This window comes from Oryza glaberrima, chromosome 10, assembly GCF_000147395.1.
Source record: "Oryza glaberrima chromosome 10, OglaRS2, whole genome shotgun sequence".
Classification (NCBI taxonomy): Eukaryota; Viridiplantae; Streptophyta; class Magnoliopsida; order Poales; family Poaceae; genus Oryza; species Oryza glaberrima.
The window spans coordinates 12422482-12428481 of record NC_068335.1 but is presented as its reverse complement, the minus strand read 5'-3'; positions in this window follow the sequence as shown (position 1 = coordinate 12428481).

Below are 6000 nucleotides of genomic sequence, written 5' to 3'. Positions count from 1 at the left end.
TTTCTCTTTATTGTTCATTATGAACTCCCATGTCACATGTAGTGCTTCTGTGGTCACTAACGGCTTAGTCGAGACTTCACTTCTACTGTACGAGTGTGTGACTAGAGGAAACTAGTACTAACAATAATGAGTTATCATGATTGATGAGTTAATTTCTGATCTTTTCTTTTTTTTTTCTTTACTTTGTCTTCCATATATTCATGATGCAATCGTCTACTTTCGAGGATGAGGTTTCGGCACAATCAATAATATTCCTATAGCGTCTTAATTGCTTTCGGTTCTTATTCTATAATTTTGAAATGTCGATGAGAATATAGAACCAATATTTTTCAATCACAAATCAAGTGGTAAAATCGCCTTTTCAAAGGAAGGGTTGAGATGTAAGGTATCAAAAATAATTTTTCTTTTTGGCGTATCGGAATCAGATATTTTTGAAGAGAGGTAAGACGAGAAACAACATTTGAATGTTTTCACAACCTTCTTTTTTTTGCATAAAAAAATATATTGGTAAAATATATGGTCCTTAAACTAACGGCCATTCTATCTAGGGTCTCGTCCTATAGTCGATATGCTCTGATACCAGCTCTGTAGACCCCTGATTTTGGAAATCGGAAATCTTCTGTGTTTATCCATACCAATCCCCGGATCAGTAGTTGGTACACACATACATAGTTGGATCACAACATATCACGAATGAATTCAGGCTAAAAGAGTTAAATACTTACATTAGGGCCAGGTAGGCCAACAACTATCAGAGAACAACAGCGGAAGACAAAATAATATAAGGGCCCGGTTAACATGCCACAGGCAGTCGACTAGGGAACGAGACCTAGAACAAGACCGCACTCCGATCATCTTGTTGGATACGCAAGCGTACCGGCAAGTGCTTCTCTTCAACACTCTCCTAAAAGATATATAAATAGCAAGGGTGAGTACCAACCGTACTCAGCAAGCCACCACAGCAACTATGCATATGATAGAGGGTATTTCAAGGAATGGCTTCAGGTTCTTTTGCATAAAGCTAGTTTTGCAATTCTTTTCACAAGCCTAAGACCGAGCATAGACTGATCAAATTTTAATACCAGTGTTCACTTTAAACAACGACGGTTCTGTCCACCATCCATTGTGATCCCAAGGATGGCTTCCCGTCATTGAGTCGTCATGGTTTTCTAAGGACGTCCACCTTCCCGCCTCTCAGGAAGTGGCTCCAACAGCATAAAATCATCATGCAATATCCCATCCCACACAAGTTAAGAATTTTGAGTCTAGCCAAGTGTAATACATGTCCCGGTGCTAAATAACCGCGAGCATGGCTATTCGAATAGATTTGGTTTACTCACACTGCAGTGGATGTACACTTTACCCGCACTCCGCGACTGCCCAACACATGAGCCTCGTCCCAACACATGAGACGCGTCACAGCAAAGCTTTTCGATAACCTCGCATTGGCAGTACCCGCTCCATGAACTTTAAATCCTCATGCACTCCAGGCGTACACGGTTTCTAGTGGTGAGAGGAGTTCTGGCGCTCCCGGGAATGGAAAAACACACACATTCCTATGTTGCTTCTTGTCGTTGAATCCAGTCCCTCATGATTATTCTCTTATGGGTATCCTCATGTAGTATTGCCAAGCCAGCCTCTGACCATCCGGAACGGGCATCCACCATTCACCTCGCCATCCGAACCGGGCATCCGCCAGCAGACTGCTTGCCGCATCACACACCTAAAAGAAGACCATTACGCAGGGATACTGCCTCCGCTCGGCTATCTAATCCGCTAGGTCTATACTCATTCGAGAAATATGGTTGTATGGGGGTCGTTTCATGCTTAACTTCATGGCTCGGTCCTTAATTGACCGGGGACGGTACTAGCCTTTTCCAGATACCATCCAAATCCTCCGTCCGCCCCAGTCGAAAACAGTTGTTTAATTTTATTTTTCTTTCACAAATCATGTCATCATTATCATGGCAGTGTGGCGCTCATGTCTCCACATGCCGCATCTCAATTACCTTCCCAAAGGTAATTGCCCAAGCATATAGCATTTGATAAATATGAGTATGCATGAATCTAGAGTAGCATTTCTAAGCAATTGCCATAGTTGACTAGGGACTCATACGTAATCATGGTTACAAAGATTTAAGGGTAAACAATAATCAAGGCATGGCATAATCACAAGTGGGGTGTTCATCATTGCATGCAATTTTATTTGTAAACAAAATAGTTTCGCAATTGAGATCAATATGTTCAAGGAATAGTGATGACTTGCCTGCTCAGGATAGTCCTTATTCTTGATACAATCGTGATCAACCTTCACCTCCTGGAAGCTGCATACGTTGCCTCACGACTAACCGATATACAAATTCTATAATACGTGAGAAAAACCAGTATTCAAACAAGAATCAAATATGTACAAACAAAATATAGTTGTTGGGGTCGAACCTAGGGTTGCTCATACTACTCGTGTTTGCTAATGGATTCTAATCAAGCTAAGAACTAAGGTTTCTTAATCTTTATGTTGTCATCATGGTCTTTTCAGGAGTTAACCAACATAGCGTTTATGGGATACATATTTGACTAATATGTGGTTTAGTCTAGCAAATGGCTATATATGCATCTATCTAAATAGAACGGTTATACACTAGAGGTTCTGTTGCTGGATGGATTTTGGATCGGTCAAATAATTACTGTGAATCATTTCTATTATTATGAACATATTTTATTTGTCACAATAAATTATGAAAGGTTAATAATTATCCATGCTCTATATGTTACACTTGTGAGGCTAATAATATTATAGTTACAGATTATCCCATCACATAATTTTACAATGAATAATCTTAATTTACAGTAGAACTTAGGTTATATTAGGTCAAGGTCTATAAATAGGATTTATCCACCATACATGTTCATCATATATTCTCTTTAATTTTAATACGTGCAATCAAGCAATTTAATACTACACCGTATAGCTATAATGGGTTGTGCAGTGTATGTGTGTGCACAATATCTTAATACTGAATCATTTACTGAATAGTTGCTATTTACTATAGGCTATATAGTACATGTGATTTTAAGTGGATTTATGAGTGAGTTACCATCTATACAACTTAAGGGTTGATTTTCAATCTAAACATATACTATTGTATAGGAAATGCCGTTTAATTAATTTCGTGTGGGTGATTTTAGTTACACTAGCTCTATTATTATCTCTCATAAACAAGTTAAAGACTCTTCTATGTGTGTTTATATTTTAGTCATGAAATATGAGGCTAAACATTATTTATATACTTTGGACGCATGTGTATAATTATATAGGGACATATATTAATAAATGGCAATAGCATTTCCTATGCTTTAATTAATTTGAAACAATGCTTCTAATTAGTTTACATGGGTTTTACAGTGAGAAAGCATGTTAAAGACAACTATTTGACATCTACTTTACAGTATATTTTCAATTTTATTTATTAGCACTTTTTTAACTTAACTATATGCATCATCTTGATATTAATTAACTTTTAATTATAAACATATTTTATTAAATAGTGAACTATATACCATTGGAAAGTGTTGTCGAAATGACAACTGCATACGTCGAAAGACGTGGTTACTCAACAGTGGTTGGGAAAATGAAGTGTACTAAATTTTGAATTTCACTTGGAATCCCCCCATTACATGGCCCTAGGGGACTATTTATAGCCCAATTATAGGTTCTTACTACCAGGGTTTAGGTTGTACAGGGGAATTTACATGATTACCCTTACAAAAGGGACATTTATAGGGGTACATAATGTTATAGGGGCTCATGGCCCCTGATGGGCCGTCTGGCGATCGCCGGCCTGATGGGCCGGAAAGGCTTCCTCAGCCCTCGCGGGGGCGAACTTGTCAAGGCGAAGTCATCCTCCTTCGGCAGACAGTCTTCGCCTTGCACCCTTTGCCTGAGACGCCTCTGGCCTGGCGCTACTCTTCGCCTTGCACCGTTCTTGCTCCATAGCCTTCGCCATGGGTTTCGGCAGGTTTGGTTGAAGGGCCTCATGCCATCCGCCAACAAGCCCCTCACGGGCAAGGGTGAGATTGGAGCTTCGGGCGAGACCGTGCAAACCATGTGGTATGGAATGCGGCGCCCCCTTTCGACCGATGCTCCTGCCGAAACCTACATTATTCCTGCGAATGAAGTTTGTTATTTGTGCGGCTGGTATTAATTTGCCGTGCTTCGCCTCCTACGATTGATGGTTATATATATTCTTTTTTCCTGGGTCAAACGGAACAGTATTGGACCTTCCTATCGTGGGCTTTTCACTGTGCCGCTCGGTTGATAGGAATTTACCGTTTCGCCTACCCTTGCGACACGTGGCGCTTTATTACTGGTGGGTAGGCGAACGGTCGCCTGGGTGGGCTATATATTCCCGCTGTTCTTTCCTTTTCACCGCCCTACTTGCCATTTTACCGTGCGCGCTCTCTTCTTTCGTCTCTTCCTTTCACAGCATCTTTCGACCCCTTAGGCGTTTCGCCAAATCTCTATTTTCGCCGAATCTCGTTTTTTGCCACCGCAAACGCACCGTTCGCCATGGCCCCACGTAAGCCAAACCCTACTTCAGCGAAAGGGCCAGATCTCGGCCGAGTCGATGACGACAGCACCGCCTTTCTGGGGGTCTCTCTTGTAGATGACGTCGAGCTGGCGAAGCTGGTCAGCTCTGGAGCGTTGGTTAAGGGGCAGGCTTTCGCCCCAGGGAAAACAGTGAAGGGTTCCTGCTTCGTTTGACTCCGACGCCGACGACGAGGATGATGCCGAAGAACGTGACGGCGAGGAGGAAGGAGAGGAAGAGGAGGAGGTGGAGGCTATGGCTGATAAGGCCGCGATCGAGGTGGTCGAAGACCGCGTCGACACCCCCGGCTACACTCCTACCCCAAGTCCCGGTCACAACGAGACCGGGGTGGAGTCGAACAGCTCCCCCCTTCGTCAGAAGGATTTGGAAGGGAGGTCCTGCCAAAAAGGTGGCTAAGAAGAAAGGACTCGTCGATGTCGCTCGCGTTTTTAGCGACGACGAGTCCTCCGACGGGACTCTGACTTCGCCCGCTGGTCGCAGCCTGGATCTTTCGGCCGCCCCCATTCCTCCATTTGGCGCCGCTGGAGTGGACGGTAGTACCACCGCTGGGGCTTCGGCTTCTGCGGAAAGGATTGTGATGGCCGCGGCGAAAGTATTCGGCAGTCCTCCGCCTCAGCCGGTTGCATCGCCGCTGATTGAGGCGAAGGGAAAGAGAGCGGTCGCTGAGACGTCCGCTTCGGAATATTCGCTCTCGGTACCCCGCTTCGCCCCTGGTGATTTCGAGACGCGTGCGGACCTCCTTCCTTTTGTGGAGGGGGTAAGCAATCTTGTACTGCCCGCCAGTGCCCCGAGCTTGTTCACCGAGCTGAATGAGTTCGACGAGGGGTGTTCTGCTATAAAAAGCCTGGCTGTTCGGGTACATTTTCCCCCCTCCCCCTTTTTTTATCTTTACCCTTCCTCTATCTTGTTTTTACAACTGACACTTGTTCTCTTCGCCACTTGTATTCTGCGCCCAGATCCTCGCGGCTCACTGCTCAACGGAGCGAACTGTGCGAGCCCGACTTGATGGGTTCAAAAGCCGTCTTCGGGCCAAGGATGACAAGCTAGGCCGTAAAAATTTGGAGATGGAGGCCCTTGCCAACATTCTTAAGGAGGCGAAGGCTGAAAACAAGTGGCTCCAATCGGAACTTGAGAAAGGGAAAGAAGCCAGGGCCGAAGTCGATCGCTTAAAGGCCGAACTGGAGAAAGAGAAGGCTCATTCGGCGGTGCTCATCGACTATTACAACCTTACTGAGCCAAAGATGGAGTCTCTTCGCCAGAAGGCTAGCAGGGCCAAAGCGAGCGCCGCGGAGGAGTCGCGGCGGTTTTCGCGAGAGATGGCGAAGACCACCGAATCCGCGAGAACGGCTTGCCAAACACTCCGCCTCGCCCTTACCGACATGGGCGCGAAGGT